At 32.4% G+C, this 18,226-nt stretch overlaps 1 long non-coding RNA gene across 1 annotated transcript; it reads right to left on the bottom strand.

Annotated features, from left to right (window-relative positions):
* Positions 1-16,418: 16,418 nt before the first annotated feature.
* Positions 16,419-17,932, bottom strand: LOC127866159 (uncharacterized). Its single transcript, XR_008042874.1, has 2 exons — positions 17,576-17,932; positions 16,419-17,430 (listed from the first exon to the last, which is right to left on the bottom strand). It is a non-coding gene; the product is annotated as an uncharacterized LOC127866159 (long non-coding RNA).
* Between the last annotated feature and the right edge of the window lie 294 nt (positions 17,933-18,226).

The following is an 18,226-nucleotide window of genomic DNA, read 5'->3' on the forward strand; positions in this document are numbered from 1 at the left end:
GAAGCCATTGCCATTCGTTTCTACAGAAAATTCTGAAACAAATCCTACTGAGTCTGATATTTTTCTGCAAAAGGTCTGACATTCTACGAGAGATCTGCAATCCAAAAACAGCTATGTTATTCTACAATAGGTCTGACATGCTGCAACAGATTTGAACTCCTTCAACAAGTCATGTTATACCAGACCTTACCTTATATGCAGAGTTGACAGTGGCATGTTAACATGAGGGTAACATTACGCTAAATATTGTTCCTATATTATTAAGAAACAACTTTAAGCGGAATAAATGCAACATGTTTCACATGCAGATCGACATAACGATACTTTTTCTAAAACTGCATTTTAACTGCATTAAACAATAAATAACTATGTCCTGTTAATTTTAAGAAAGAAACTCGTTTGCCCGTTTTCTAGTGGAATAAAATGCGTATCAGCTTGAGATAGCACGTTAGTCTCTAATTATATTATATTTCAGTGTTTTAGTAGTGGACACATATGCTTAAACTATCAATGGGTCCGTAAGATAAACAAGAACAACTTAGTCTGAAACTTGACTTACGACTTATAAAATATGTTGATTAATGAAACATGATTGATGCCTAACATGATTCGATTATTTAGTTTAATGTTACATGTACAATAGTCGTTGACATTTGATAAATCTAACAGTTTTGAATTATCAAGCCCGGTAAAACTTGGTATTGCGTACGTGCTATAAAGTGATTATTTTGAGAAATGTAAAACAACAAGTTCTGCTTAGCAAATATCATGTCGTGTTTGTATATTTGATAATTGCATTGCTTCAGTCATCGTCGGATTCGGATTTCATTCGGCTCCTATCCTTTATCAACCGTGAGGCATTACTCACACTTTTCGTCTTTTGTGGTGCGTTAAATGTCGCGATTTGATTAGACGCATAATGATGTTATGACGATCTTTGGACCAATGATACAGCGCGTACGGTCTGCTCCTAAGTTTTCGTCTCCAAATGGCTTCGTCCATGACGTTAGTTGTCCAGAGAGCATGCGAACATTTTGAACTCAAGAAATTAAGCGACGCTCATACAAAAATCACTTAGAAGTACGTGATGTCTTTTAAGCATAAAGACAGGCGAAGAGAAAGGATGATCTTTAATATGTTTTGAAAATGAAATATATTTCAGTTCTTAAACGTGGTCACTGCACTACCTGTCAAGTTTTTATCATCACACTACTCTTTTGAAACATGAAGGAGCAGTGTGAATACTTATCATCATTGGGTCCAGTTCTTCATTAATTAGGCGAACTCTTGCAAAACAATAATTCTAACACGCATTATGTTTTAAAAGCTTTGACAGGAGACTTATCATACATGTATATTGAAACAGGTTCTTGACATTCAGACGGTTTGAACACCTTTACTGATGCAAGTCGATTGAATTATCATAAAATACTTTTTTGTAAATGAGTTTCTTTACTGTTCTTTTTTAATTGAAACGTATGGCATCACTTTAGGCACTACCTATTTGGATTCTTTAGCTTTAATGGTGTAATACAAGGAACTGTTATTGCCGCCATTAGTCTATGCTCTAGCTTAAGGCAGTATGGACCTAGTGAGATCGGTCATATTTGGGCGATAATGCCGTATTCGGAAAGCGTATGGCAACGATTAGATATATACGTCAAAGTCTGAAAGTAATATTTAAAAACTAACTGAATGAGTGCGTTTTTATAAAAGACACAAACAACAAACGAAATCAACGTGTGTTTGTTTTTATTTAAGAACTTTATGTGTTCCTCTCCTTAATTTGAGTTACTTAAAAAAAATTATATCGTTTTCGTTCATGACGTCACGGCTGTTAATATTTTGTTGCAAAATGAAAGTGCGTAAAAGACTAGGCGGTTTGCGAACATACAAAGAAAAGAATGTTATACCAATAACCAACGTTGTTCTGCTGTTGAATGAAAGCAGTTTATTGCAGACACATTACTATAACGTTTTTTATTCACATTTTCTATAAATAAACACATAATTCTTATCAATTGCAGCGTGTGAATGACGACGTTTTTAGCTTATGAATGACGAAGTTTTGGAACTGAATGATGTATCAAGAAGTATCTGTGAATTTTTGACATATTGACTTGCGATTTGGTTTGTTTTTGTTTCATCGATGACTTTCTTATTGTTTATTGCAATTAAGCAAACACTCCGACACGCGAGGCTATTTAAGTTTCAGACTATATACAAAGCAAATGTAATACATTTGTGTATTAATATTATAATGATATATACATGAGTGCAACTCAGATTTTATGTACGGTTTGGGGTTTTTCTTTGAACTTTTAAAAGAGGGCAATACATAAACAGAGCTTCTCAAATCTGGTACTATGATTGTCGCGTTTTGATGGAGTTGCAAACAATCCAACGCAGTTAACATATCACGGTTGTTGTCTGTAAGATATATCTGGTTTTTTTTTCTCACGACACATATGTCATGCATTTCTGAAAACAAAACTGAAATATTACCCCTGTTTATTTACACTTTTATTGTTTTCAATGTTATGTTTAATCTGTTGGTGCATGAATCGGTCTGCATTGAGGAATAATAGGTTCTTTTGTTCCTATTAATATAGTTCTGAATTACAATTTCATTACTCATTTTTTTCACTGTTCAACAGAGCAACATATTTGCAATTTATTTATTACGTATTCCCTACTTTGGTAACGATTTTTTAAACTACAATTTGCATTCACGGGCTATTACATGTATCGCATATCTAAGAAAAAAACCCCAATAAGATCTTAAAATTCTATTATAGTTGATGACTAATATTGCTACATTGCTACGAAACGTTTTAAAATCGCCTAATGAGCGGTCTCATATTCCTTTGTTATCTTCTTGACCTTATTGGTATTTATAAGAACACTATAGTACATGATGGATGTTTAAGTATTAAACATGGACGGATGAATCTGTCTTTATTAAGTTCAGTTCTTGATACAGTAAGAGGATTATAGAAGAAAAACAACATTCCGACGAACGTTCATTTGACATATTGATGAACTTGTTGTCATTTTATAATTCGTACCGGATTATATGCACGTGTCTTTACAAATTAGGTTAACAATCAAGTTTGGTATTTGCTTTACTCAAGGCAATCGTATTCTTTTACGTCTATGCTTTTACACGAGGATCCTTGAAAGAGCTGTTGAAGAGGATTAATTATGAAACGTATACATGTCATTGAGGCTTATTGAAATATAAGCGAAACAAATCATATATAAAATATACTTTGACAGGTCAACATACTTGTCTGACATCCGATTATATTATGTAACGTTTGAATGTTTGTATATAATGCAATTTCTTCATGTGCTTCTTTAACGTTTCCTTTGATTTAGCTTGAAGTGCCAAATAAAGCAATAGTAAATTATTGTATAATATAATCCAACGTTTTGTTTCATGTGTTTAATTTCTAAGTATATTTATCAAATAGTTCCTGTTTATATGAGTTTCATGAATAAAACATCGTAAGAAAATGACCTGCCCTAAAACAACCATATAAGGCTACAGTTTTGCTGCTTTGGACTTTACTGTTGTATGGTGCCAATATGGTCATAGTTGTCAAATCACTGGTGTCAAGTAATTTACATGTACTGTCGAGAAATCAATATCTTGTGCTTTAAATCACAAGAAACTACAGCAACTTCATTCAGGGAATAATTAATGTTGCTCGACTATACATACGTGAAGATAAACTTAAAAACATTGTGTTCATCTGAATCATTTGACAGTTGATATATATTTAATATATAACGTTTTAAGAAATGATATATCGTTGTGTTTGCAAAAATTGTGTTGGGTGATTCGATTTGAAGACAGTTTCATTGTTAGAAGTATTATTTTAAATGTTTATAAACCTGCCATCTGAAACGAAGGAAAGATCTAAAACATAGTATTTTAAATCGTTAAACATATTTTAATCATATTAAGCACTATAACAATGAATATAAATATACCTCTTTCTCCTCCTGAGTGATTGGTATAGTATTTTGCAATGGCTGGATAAGTTGTGAGTTCTTACCCAAATTGAATCATACAAATCATTGTTTGGAACTGAACACATGACAATTTAAGTCCCATATACACTTTAAATCAACGAATAGTTCGTAAAATATTTCGTAAAATAAAATAAACACGAAAAATCAGTGTTCCTTATAGTAGTATCCGGAATTGCAACGCTAGATTTGTTTTGATGACATAGATTAATGAGATACTAAATGCTAGCTTTTATTTGTTAAGGGACAATATATTCCATGTGAATTTCCAGCGACAATATTCGAGCATTAACAAGCGAACGCAAGATTGGCTTCGGGCAAAGTCGTTAGAACGACGTAGTCTCATGAATAATCATTACGTTATTAACTCGCGGAGCTCAAGCGATGACGTCCTGCTCTTAGCGATTAAGCAGGAAAAAGGAAAACTGAGCGTGCATAAATGAAAGTGGTGCGGGGAAATACATATCTGTGTCATTAATCTGTATCTTTAATTTTGAGCGCAATTGCCTGTACTTTCTATTAGGTCCGCGCGTCCGCTCGTAAATGCTCCTTTATTGAGACTTTTACACTGCATTGGTGAAGACAAACCTGGAGTTTGCTAATGTATTTTGGCACCCATACTTCCGTAAGGATATTGAGAGCATTGAACGGGTCCAAATGAGGGCGACACAACGTGTTCCAATCTTAAGAGATCTACCATACCAACCCAGACTAAAATAACTTACGCTACCAACACTATCACACAGAAAACTTCGGGGATTATGATTCAGACATTTAAGCTTGTGAAGGGACTTGACGATAGCCCTGTTGAATTTCTTTTACTTATTCAAATGATTGGGGCATTTAAAGCGAGAATATACGATTTTTATATGTGTTAAATTTTAATATATTGATAAAATATGTTTCAATAACACAAAATAGGCAAGAAAAATTAAACATTGAAGACGAATTTCATAAAATGCAGCAAAGACAAATCAGCGCCCCGAGCCGATTGTGACGAAGATAATTCGTACATATTTTCCTATAATAACCGAAGCATTCGTCTTTGTAGTAAGTGTTCTTGTGTCGTATGCATAGATATCGTTGCAGAGATTTAAAATTGACCGTTAAACTAAATTTAGATTCACATCGTACATGCATGATTTACATGTTGGCGAATTCGACTGTACAAACATTTTCGATTTCAGAATTAAATATCTGGCTTATTTCGCATTTTTCGACACATGTTCTTCTTAACTTTTATTTTAATTTATATTGAAATATATGTTTAATAAGTATTTTACAAATTTTATATAAATTAATAAATATTTGACAAAATCGTGTAATCTCGCTTTAAGTATCTTATCCTATAACTATACTAAATATATAATTATTAGTCACCACATTATATTATATAAAATACTCGGGACCCAAACAAAGCTGGTCTATACGAAGTTCGCATGGCTAAAAAAGGACGTTGTCCTTACATCTTAGTCCGATTACCATACTACAGGTATCCTACAGGTAATATATTGTCGAACAAGAACTACAAACGAACATTTTGTATCTCGTTCAAACTATGTTACAATATCACATCTAGCGTTGAAATTCTATCAATTGCTATAATGAACACTGATTTTTATAGTTTTATATTAGGCATGGTAAACCAACTTATGAATCCCCAATAGGGATACGCTTACAGCATAAGCTGTACGTCCGGATATACATAAATTGACAGGACAACTGTCACAATGGAGCCTAAGGAGGTGAGTCTTTATGATTTTCATATTTATGCTCTTCTTGGACACATGTTCTTCCAAAATTCCAAAACGCACCATGCTTTTCTACCGCACATACATTATTTATGGTAAAATTTAATTAATATATATTTTTATTTAAAATCAGTACCGACATCTTTTTCCTAGTGCTGACCAAGAAAGACGAAATGAGTAGCATTTTGCATAGTTATCTAAATTCTTACTCGTTACAGTCGGATATTTGATCCTTTATGTCTTATTTTAATATTTAACATTGCCAGCTACATCGCAATTTTCTCTGTTGTCGCAAATCGATTTGGAACGGTCACCGTTCACCAAAATATATAAGGGATTCATAAGTGGTATTGGGATACATAAGTTGTATTCGTAGTCATCATATATCTAGTTTCTTTGGGGATCGAATTATATTGTTGTGCAGCAAGATGACGACATTTTGGTCAACTTATATATTCAGATACTGATGGTGACATCATCATTATTACTGCTGGGATTATGTTTTGATAGTTTGATATGTTATTCATTTTTTTGTTGCTTTTACAATAATTAACATTAAAGGAACTAAATTTGAGCATTTTGTTATAGGGACCATTGCCTTCACACAGACGCACGGCTCCGGGGCAGGCAGTCCAAAAACAAACCAGTTAAATGTCTGAATTCAAACAGCCGCTTAAAAGCGACCAGCAAATTCGTTCCGGTTATGCTTACATAATAAATAAATCAAACGTGTTGATTTTCAAACGGATTGAACGTGGCTTACCGCAAGTGAACTGATTTTGAAATGAAAATGTTTATTCCATTCAAAATATAACAATTACATAATTATATGCTAAGCATTTTCTTATTATTTGAATAAACAAATACCGCAGTATTTGTTAATTGCTGTTTGGTGTAGGCTTATTTAAACAAATATGTGTTAAGCTTATATCGGTCGGTCAACTTTGTAAAATCTTAATGTGTCCAAGTTGATTTCAGAAAATACAAAAAGCAAAGGTCATTCATTTGTATTTTAATGTATAAAACTAACGGTTACAGCAGAACGTAATATATATCTTAACAGATATCTTAACAGAAAAAAAACAGTAGTAAGGCTAAACGAAAAAGTTATTTCTTTGTTTAATATACTCTGCAATATTTATTTAAACACATTTGATTTCGAAATTTCGAACAAATACATATATCATATGTAAAATAACACAAAAAACTTATGCACTCAGAGATGAAAACAAACAATAATACCTGTGAAATACATCAAAGTTTATATGTATTATAGAAACCAAGGACTTTGTAACTAATGTACAAAAGCATCTTCGTCTAACTTTCCTGTATATAATATACTCAAAAGTTTGGAAAAATTACTCTTGGAAATTTATATAAGTTGCAAGCAAGAGAATATCTTTATATCTTAATATCGTTAAATAAGAAAACATAACATAGTATTTAAAGATAATATATGCTTTATGTAAAAATAGAGAAATGATACAGCATTGACTCAGGTTAACACTTAAATGTAATGCAATTGCATGTCATTTTGTATTGAAATAACTAACACACACACACACACACATATATAAGATCAAAGTACTGACAGTACTGGTGTGAGGATGCTTTTGAAGAAGATGGAAATAAAAGCATCACCATAATTGTGTTTGTGGGTACGAACATTTTGTCTACGACAAAAAAGGGGAACGAAAATTTTGGGTACAAAAATTATGCCCCCTCAAAAATTGGGTACGAAAAAAAAATTTGGTTACGAAAATGGGTACGAACAAAAAATTGGGTACGAAATAAAATTTGGGTACGATAAACGAATTGGGTGCAAACAAAATTGGGTACGACAATTTTTGTTGGGTGTACAGGGAAGTGGTATCCGTGGGGAAATTGACCCATTCAGCGGAACTGGGAGGCGGGTTACATTCTCGATCAAATATAACAAGAAATATCTTATAACATTACGTTATGTAGCTGATATATTACAACTTGACATGCTCTTTAATTACACCATGCTCTTTAATTTCACATGTATATTATACCAAACTTTATATTTCGTTGTTTCCTTTGCAAAGTTAATGATGTTATGTGTACGGACGTGATAATAAGCTTAGGCATGTTTGTTCGTTAAGTACAGCAATAATTGCATGATGATTCCCGAAAGTAGGTATGAGCACATAGTCGAATACGACTTGAATACGTGAGTTCGCCCATGAACACATGGTAATGTTAACTAAATCTCCGCGATATGACCTAGTATGTGTTTAAAAAAAAAAAACAATATCCAACAAACGAATGAATTATCAAACATAGAGTGTGTACTGATGTGGTTCTTTAATTTCTGTTTGAAAAGTTTATTAAATATGCAAAATGAGAGAGCACGCACAAGAGCGAGTTTCATATATATCGCACGGCTATTATGCTGTTTAAATACCATACTTGCTGTAACTTTTACAAATGTCAGGTTAGAAATAATTCGTTTTCTTTACACTCATGAACGCGTTAAACGTTAATTATACACGCTTTCATTCGCAAGTTATTTACAGAATCACGACAAATGTCAAATACAATACAGAAAATTCATAGTTGTTTCATTGATCTATAAACATATAATGAAAATAACTGATTTAAAATTAACGTTTTCAAACTTTTATCTTTTCCCCAGAATTTGCTGTCATATTTATAGCTGAGCTTCTTTTACCTTTATCAATGATAATCAGCGAGGTATGCCGATTAGAAAAATCGAGCTATCTCAATCGGACTGGCTCTGTCTTTGTCATAGGTCGCCATTTTGAAGAATTTTTTCAAGGTATGATAACTTAGACGAGCTGCTTTGCAGCATCGTAAAAAATGACACTTTTCAGTGCGCATCGACATATTGAGTATGCATCAGTTGTAAATGCTGATGAACAAGGCATAGTGAAACAATAATAGTTGCACATACATTTTGACTACATTCAATTTCATTTAAGAAGTGGTACTCTATATATAATATTTTTTAAAAAGTTGTAAACACAAATAATTCCTACAATCATATTATGTTAAATATAAGTTTGTGAGACAATATCATTACACAATTCCCATTCACTGTCAAAGGATTTTAAATTAATTTTTGAAATTGATATTTTTCTCAAGTTACCATACTCATGCCTTATGTATTATTTGGCTCCTGTTTTGCTTGGCATTTATTTCTTCATTTTACACTAGAATAAGCTTTATAACCACAATAACATTATTTATAGCTCTAGCAGGTGTTATTAAATATTCAAGTAGAAAAATGGCCATATTAATGAAAAAAAGACTGTTCTGGTAACATTTCACCAATAAATGCTTTATATATAAGAAATTCCAAGAATAAATGTTTTACATTTTCCTCACTTTGTTAATAAAAAGAACAAAATGGATCATCATTAATTTTCATTTTATTTAAAAGACCATTTGTTCAAAGTATCCTGCGATTGTATCTTTATTGGAACCACTGAAACTTGACGTCATAAATTATTAAAAAAGTAGATAAATATGCAATTCAATTGTCTTTCATTTATTATGGTATTGAGTTGTGTATACCATTTAGCTTTAACAGTTGTTTCTTCATTATTTATGTATTTATCATTGTTTTTATTTACACCAGATTATTGTTTGTGTAAGTTGTAATAATGGAGGTAGAAAGAGTTAGATAATTTGTTGGGTAGGAAAATATATACAAACACTTATCTATTGCTCTTTTTACCCCTGTATAATTAATGAAATTTATTTTCAAATTATACATTCTATGTTTTTCATCAACAGAAATAAAGGCTCCATTTTTCAATATATCATCTATACGATGGATTGAAGCATCGTACCATGATTTAAAGAAATATCTTGTATTTCCTATGAATATAATTAGATTATCAAATAGTGGCTAATAAAGCAATGCTTCTAATGGAAGCTGAATTCTGATTAAACACAATAAAGTGACAAACTTTTGAAAACATCTATCCAATAAGGATTTGAAATTATGTAAGATATATTAAAAGCATAATGATAACTGCAATTAAATAGCTTATAAGTATACGTAAAAACACATAATTGTATATCTGTAACGTTCTTTTGTAGCGCGAATTTGATAATGACAGCATGAGCATTTTAAAGTCTGATAATATACCGCGCGTCTTGGTTTGACATATTTAATTTCTTTCTGACTGTAAAGAGGGACAGGAACAGTGGTATGGGAATCTATCAATTTAGATTGAAGGTCCACTATCAGTTCTATAAGCGGTCCTTTCAGAAGTGGTAAAGCCTGGTGTCACATGATGCACATCTACTTGATTTGTATATATCTAAAACTTATTTGTAAACGTCCATTACATTCTCTTATGTGGCGGTGAATGGTAGCTGCGCTGGTATAATAGGTCAGGGTACTCTTAGCGCAAGCAAGTGTAATAACTGGACTTAGCATAGTCGGGTTCTGAGGTTTCATGAGCGGCTTTATCACTGCCCAGTTTCATTTTATGAGTTGAGGAGTCTTTTTAGTGTGTAGACTAGTGCGGCACATCCTTCTCTGCTCAAAAATATCTTTCCCGATCTGTCAGTTGTGTAGACGATTTGGCGAGTCTTGGAAACGTTGCAATTCATGGATTCATCTAAACAAACGTATGATTATAGCACCGAGTGTCATAATACCCCTTTGGGTGCAGCAAGTATTGCCATTGTAACATGTATAAGATAATGTTCATTCAAACCCACGAAGTTAACAGGTGTGATTTAAGCAAGGCAACTTTAACAACCAGTATATGCCATGACATTCACTGACGCTTTTACAAGCGATTTGCATCCATCCATTGAACTTTCTACAAATATCCTTATTTGAGTTTAAGGTTTTGATGCACGTCTTCTCCATTTATCAATAACGTCATGGTATACGTGGTTATCTATACGGAGATCTTTGTCATTGTTTCACAAATAATAATGAGTCGTTCAAAGATGGCCACTGCATGTCTTAGATTGTCTACATGATGAGGATTTGCACATTGAATGGTATTTTTGTTATAGTAAGATATTTATCGATTTGATGAACATCTTATTCTAATATTGTACCACTGATGATTCTTTCAGTAGGAATTTGAACTTGTAAATACATTTTTAAAGCCAACGATGAAACAAATTACATACAACGGTTGGTCAGCAATATAATTATCAAAATATTAATTGATTTGATGAAACATGTGAATGCCCACGGTGGTTGCTGAATAGTATTATAATATTTAAAAAAATGCATTTTCGCATTTAGTGAAACAGAAGCTACTTTTATAAGCACAAATAATTTATTACTTAAGACTTAAGAAACATATATTTGCCACACAAATTCAACGCGGAACACATAAAAACTATTACACATGTCAAGATAGAATTATGATTAATGTTCAACAATAATACATAATTGCTACTCGTTTGTATTTCGGTGCAAATGTGTGTCTGCTTTAGTATTGAAAAGTTTCGCCAGTACGTACGGCTGCACATATGCTAGTATATTTCTAAGTACGCGAGTATTTAAATTTGTATACTAAGGTTCGGTAGGTTTAAGCAATTAATAGTTTTAGGAAGCGAGCAATGCGGATCGCTTTTTCGTTATTTTCAATATAGCTGTTTGTTCAAATAGAAGTGATCTATTGAAAGCGATAATGAAAAAACAATACCAAGGTCCATGGACGTTTAACTATCCATATATATTTCAATGTTGACAGCATTAACATATAAATAATGTATATATGTTTAGTTGACCAAACACAAAAGCCATCTGGTGGTTAAATTCGCATCGCCATACAACACAAACATATAAATAATGTATAAGCGACCAACCATAAAGCCAGTTATCGGTTTAAATACGCATCGCCATAAATATTACTAAAAAAAGAGTTGAACATTTAATTTCTTGTATTTAGTTCTTACTGGAAGGAATAATGTGTTTGCCATACACAACTCACTTTTTCTGGAGCAAATTGTATTTTAAAACGTAAGCAAATGTCAGGCAAGTTTTTTTAAATTAAATTACCCATTGTTAGTGTAAACTGTATTCCAACGGTTATCAAACTTTGTTTATCTTTGTTCACACATGTTTGTAGGTTATAATAAAAGTATTCATGCTTGGCCAAACGTATTTGCTTTATTGGATTATACAAATATTAATTGGCTAGACGAGATAACATGCGCTCAATAAGCTATACGGAAGTCGTCAATTGCTTTATAAACTGGATCTCTGTTCGTATAGGGTCAGGCCAAAATTACAGAAAAATCAATTATGGTGTTATTGTCTGCATCGGTTACGTACGCTTTTCTATTTGTGTTTCGATACCGATTTACAGCATGGCCCAGCGACAGTCCAATATATCATTATAAACGTTTGGAACGATAAGACAATAACCTTTTCTAAAAAAAAATCCATGCTTGAATCTAAAACACTTACCTTGGATGGAACACACCGATATATGCCGGCATGGAAGCTGTCATTTTCAAACAACAAATACGATTCGACGAAAGAAACTACTCCAGCAATTAAGTGACAAAACAGTTTTTTTTCTTATTGCTTTCACAAATACTTTCAAACTGATTCTAAACAACACATTATTAAATTTTATGTTAAAACTTACATGATCGTCTACTAAACCACGGATGCTTTTTATCAAACTTAAATGTAACTAGTGAATCATAACTTTTGGTTTGCGCACATGATATTATTACAAAGCCTCAAATTTGTTCAATAAAACAAATCCAATAATGTCTTAAAAGAAAAAATACCGTAAACTACCAATCACTTTCGTTGATGCGAGTCCTCAAATTATTTAAAACAGTTGTTTATTTTATTCGTAAATCATTAAATATTTGGACTTGGCGTATTAGTTTCCCACTGATTCATATGCAGTTTTACTATTTTTGTTTTGTAATGTTTGATGATTTATATTATATTGTGATGTAAAAAGATGAATTGAAGTAGCGGCTATACAAAAACTAATAAATTGCTTTTATCTGCGTTCGATTTAGATGCAATCTATATTTGACGACAGGATAAGAACAGCTTTTGATAATATTTATTACGCTTTATTTAGTTTACTTTGCCAACGTTTATAAAATGGTATTTTTAAATACACGACATATTATTTACGTCGACATTTTCATGACATATATTCTTATTTCCATGTACTTTTCTTGTATTTTAGGATATTTCACCGATCCTCTACTCAAATATTGACTATGTATTCAGTCCAATACTTTCAATAAATCAATTTAAACTTGTGAAACGACATTGCCAAACACTAGCATGTACAGATTTTTCGCAATAAACAAAACAACGTATACAAGTATACATTTCACATTAATTTAACAATAAGCGTATTTACCAATAATAAATCTATCATTTTATGTAGTTTAAAAAAAGACCCATTTTAGACCCCTGTCCATGAAAACTTTACTTTGACACATTGACAATAAGTACATCATCAAACACATGCAAACGATAATCTCTGTCAACGGCCTTATAGGCTATAGAGAATTGAATTGATTGAAAGTGTGCACTGTAATTAAAACAAACGTTCTATTCTATGAACGATAAGACGTAGAGCCTATATGTTTAATAAGATTGGACTAAATCTGATTATCACATCGATGTCCTTTATCGGTGGAAAATGTCATTTTGCACAAACAATTTGTACAAGTAAAGAGTGTCATACTTGGACACGTTTATGTACAACACCCCATTTTAAGTTAATACAAAATACTAAAACAAAATAAAACATCAATACAATATTTCAATTTCATAACCATTAATATCTTTATGAGCCGAGTTGTTATGTTTAAGACACAATCGCATGCAACAAGAAAAATAATAAATAACGTGTCGCACATAAAGAAATTCGTGAGATTATTGTGGGACAATGGGATAAAGGTATATAACCACTTATAATTAATATTTATATTATTAAACCATAATAGAATAAAAATTGTAGTAAAAGCATTCACATGACAAATGTGAACGGCATATGGAAATACATTCATTGACAAAAAAGGATTACTGTTTTCTTCAAGAATAAATTGCAACCCCAGTACTTACGCAGTCTGAAACGGATGTGGAGATATAGAGTTGCATTACTGAAATAGAACAATTGATTTACAATTTTAACCAGTCGCACTTAAGACGCTATTCTCCAACCTATTAGTGGATGCAATCAGTACACACATCTGACACAATAACAACTTTAGGTTGAGAAAACCCCCAAGTATTCGTGTAAGAACACAATCGCTGTTCATGTTTACATATGATGTGTCGATCTAAATCTTGAAAACTGATGCAAAACCCTCAATAACTGCTAAATGTGACATAACACTAGTATAAATGTTGATTCATTACAAGATTTAAGCAAACAATGTAGATTAAACGTGCATAAACAGTTATATAATATGTATACGATGCATACAGCATATTTACAAGAAAAAATATCGCACGATATCGCTTTCTTTCTGAAAAAAATATACTATTAAAAAATGTATACATTTAATATGCGAACTATCAAACTTATGGATGTAAAAAAATACGCATACATTTTAAAATAAACGAAGCCATACAACAACGGAACTATAAATATTCGGACATGTAATAAATGAAAAATTTCCAGAATACGACATTTCGGAAGCCCTCAAGACAATGTTGCTAACGACACATGCATTGTAAGCATTATTATAATTTGTATCAAAACGGCTCGAAATAGATACACCCTTTATGTGCATTTACTTAACTTTGTTGAACAATTAAGAGCCTTCTCTTTCATATTGCATTCTCACAAAAATCATCTATGTGTAAAAATGCATAAACAAGTGTTGTTAGTTTGACGCATGTGTATGTTTATGTATTTATGATTGATTTATTGTTTTTGACGATGAGCTGTATATGCTTAAGTCGCAAATAAACTATCTGTTCTGTTCTGTTCTGTATAAGACAATACACGTTCCCAAATTGTTTACTGGGGAAATAAGTAACACATTATTCAAGTAATGTTATACGTGCGAGGTGAGTAACCGAGAGAAACAATCTGGTATCTAACATTCCGGTAATACAAGGAATGTTCAAATTAATCATGAATTAAAAATAAAACGATAATGCGACAAATAACAACCATTCTTTGACATGCATTTTCTAGTATTTATTTCAACTTGATGAATATTATGTTAACAATTTGCACTCCCAACACACAAGGAGAAAGAATAAAAATTGAACCCGGTTTATTCAAAAAAAGTTTTTTTTATTTGAAAATACCTGTTTTGGAAGGTTTTTTTATGAGATTAATTTGTTGATGACATACGATCATACGACATTTTTGTTGATCGGTGTTGTTATCAAGACTATGATGTCGTTGAATGGATGTTTGTATTTCTGATAAACCGCTATATATAATGACCAAAACAGAAGAGCATCCGACAAAACTAGGGTCATCATAAAAGTTATTACAGATGTTTTTATTTCAATTTAGATGCATATTTAATTTCCCGGTGTAGTTTGTTTTGAGTAAATTGAATTTTTTGTTTTGTCAAACACAATGCCGTAATGTTTCTTGGAACATTCGTACAACTGACATTAAGCACTCGTTGAAATGCCAAGCCTTAGTTGCGAGAACAATATGGCTTTTGTGTCCATAAACAAAGCAGTTAACAGCATAATCATAATCAGATAAGGTGTACTTCAAACAATAACTTTACATATATGTGAATGGGGAAGGGGCGGTAGCCAAGCACAGTAAACACAAGGCTACGCTCGATATTGTTCAGAAACAAAAGTTAAGATTTATTTGCCATTGTCAAATAAGATTCAGTAACGTCTTTAACATGCGTTTGAAAGAACACCGTGAGAAAACCGAAAGTCATATCGAAGGAATCAACGCGCATGATTGTATCGTTCTTTATAAAGAAATGTTTCAACACTGTTTGCAGAAGATCAACAAATATTTTAATACAATTTTATGTGTTACATAATACATGTGATTGTAATCAGTATATTGTACCTTTAATTGTCGTTTGCAAATATTTGCATGACATTTACATTTATTATAAGCACTTGACACGTGTTTTAAGTATGTTTGAAGGATTGTTTGACATACAATCCTATACAACTGTATTATTTCCAAAATTCCATCATGTTTAGACTCAGTATTTATGATATATAAATTTAAAAAAATCTTCCCTTGCCATGACATAGTATCTAAAAATTAAATTGTTGGCTTTTGAATTCTAACAAACGCATCATTTTACAAGTCAATGCATACCTTTAACTGCGTTGAAGTAACATAAATACTCAAAATCAACGAATATTTGCCAAAATATTTCGTTAAATAAAGTTTTATCAATAGCCAAAATTTCAACGCTAGATGTGGTATGGTAACATAGATTTAAAGAGATCCAAAATTCTCGTTTTTATTTTTTGTGGCACAATACATTCCATTTGAATTTCTCGAAACGAGATATGTTAATACGACACACGAACACTAACTTGATACTCGAACGTGTGTTTAATATAATCTTCCGCAAAAAAACAATAAAAGCTGCGCCATGAGCGCATGATACGCCCGTCGTTCGCCAATGAAGTAGTAAGGTAATAAATAACCCTTTGAATCATTTTTTTACTTCAGTTTATTTGTATTTGAATACATGGTTTATTTTATAAGTACATGAGCATGGAAATCACGAAATTTTGACGAACAAAGTCCCATAACTCTGGAACGACAATTCAGAATTCCGTCAAAAACGAAAGGGGATCAGGGTTTATCAATATTAAGATTGTGTTGAAATTTGAAAAAAATCCATCGAAGGATATTTGAGCTACAGTAGGACATTCAATGAAATCACGAAATTTTGACGAACAAAGTCCCATAACTCTGGAACGACAATTCAGAATTCCGTCAAAAACGAAAGGGGATCAGGGTTTATCAATATTAAGATTGTGTTAAAATTTGAAGAAAATCTGTCAAAGGATATTTGACGTAGCGTACGACATTAACAGACGGACGGACGGACGGACGGACGGACAGACGGACGCGGGGTATACCATAATACGTCGCGTCATAGACGGGCGTATAAAAAATCCATCGGGGGATATTTGAGCTACGGTAGGATACATGAACAACAATAACATTTAAGGTCACAGTGACCTTGACCTTAGAATGAATGACCTTGAAATGACCAGTGGTCATCTAAGTGTGCTTGCAAACCTTCATGTCAAGTTTGAAGACTCTATGTCCAAGCATACCAAAGTTATAACAATTTTAACATTTTAACATTTAAGGTCACAGTGACCTTGTGTGACCTTGACCTTAGAATGAATGACCTTGAAATGACCAGTGGTCATCTAAGTGTGCTTGCAAACCTTCATGTCAAGTTTGAAGACTCTATGTCCAAGCATACCAAAGTTATAACAATTTTAACATTTTAACATTTAAGGTCACAGTGACCTTGACCTTCAAATGAATGACATTGAAATGACCAGTGGTCATCTTCTAGTACTGGCCAATCTTTATTTCAAGTTTGAAGACTCTAGGTACAAGCATACCAAAGTTATAACATGAAATAAGAACTTTAACATTTTTACATTCAAGGTCACAGTGACCTTGACCTTCGAATGAATGACCTTGAAATGTCCAGGGATTACTTACTAGTTCTGGCCAACCTTCATGTCAAGTTTCAAGACTCTAGGTCCAAGCATACCAAAGTTATAACAACTTTAACATTTTTACATTCAAGGTCACAGTGACCTTGACCTTCAAATGAATGACCTTGAAATGTCCAGTGGTTACTTACTAGTTCTGGCCAACCTTCATGTCAAGTTTCAAGACTCTAGGTCCAAGCATACCAAAGTTATAACAACTTTAACATTTTTATATAGCTACAGTAGGACATTCAATGAAATCACGAAATTTTGACGAACAAAGTCCCATAACTCTGGAACGACAATTCAGAATTCCGTCAAAAACGAAAGGGGATCAGGGTTTATCAATATTAAGATTGTGTTAAAATTTGAAGAAAATCTGTCAAAGGATATTTGACGTAGCGTACGACATTAACAGACGGACGGACGGACGCGGGGTATACCATAATACGTCCCGTCATAGACGGGCGTATAAAAATGGGCATTTTGTACGTGGTTAAATCTATATAACCAGAACACATCAAGCGTTGAAAGGTTGGCTATTGCTTTAAGGAATATTGATTTTGTATGTGTTTATTACTTGTTCGAAATATTTTGTACGAAATATTCGTTGACTTTGTGGGTTTTGGGGCTTGTAACAAATTAGAAAAATAAATGTTTCGTGAATAAGATTCTTAAATGAAAAGATTCTTTTTAGTTTATGTAGGAATTGTCCAACTTATGCCTAATGAACCCGTATCGAAAACCAGCGCACAGAGGTAAAGCACAACACGTTTAT

This window comes from Dreissena polymorpha, chromosome 2, assembly GCF_020536995.1.
Source record: "Dreissena polymorpha isolate Duluth1 chromosome 2, UMN_Dpol_1.0, whole genome shotgun sequence".
Lineage (NCBI taxonomy): Eukaryota > Metazoa > Mollusca > Bivalvia > Myida > Dreissenidae > Dreissena > Dreissena polymorpha.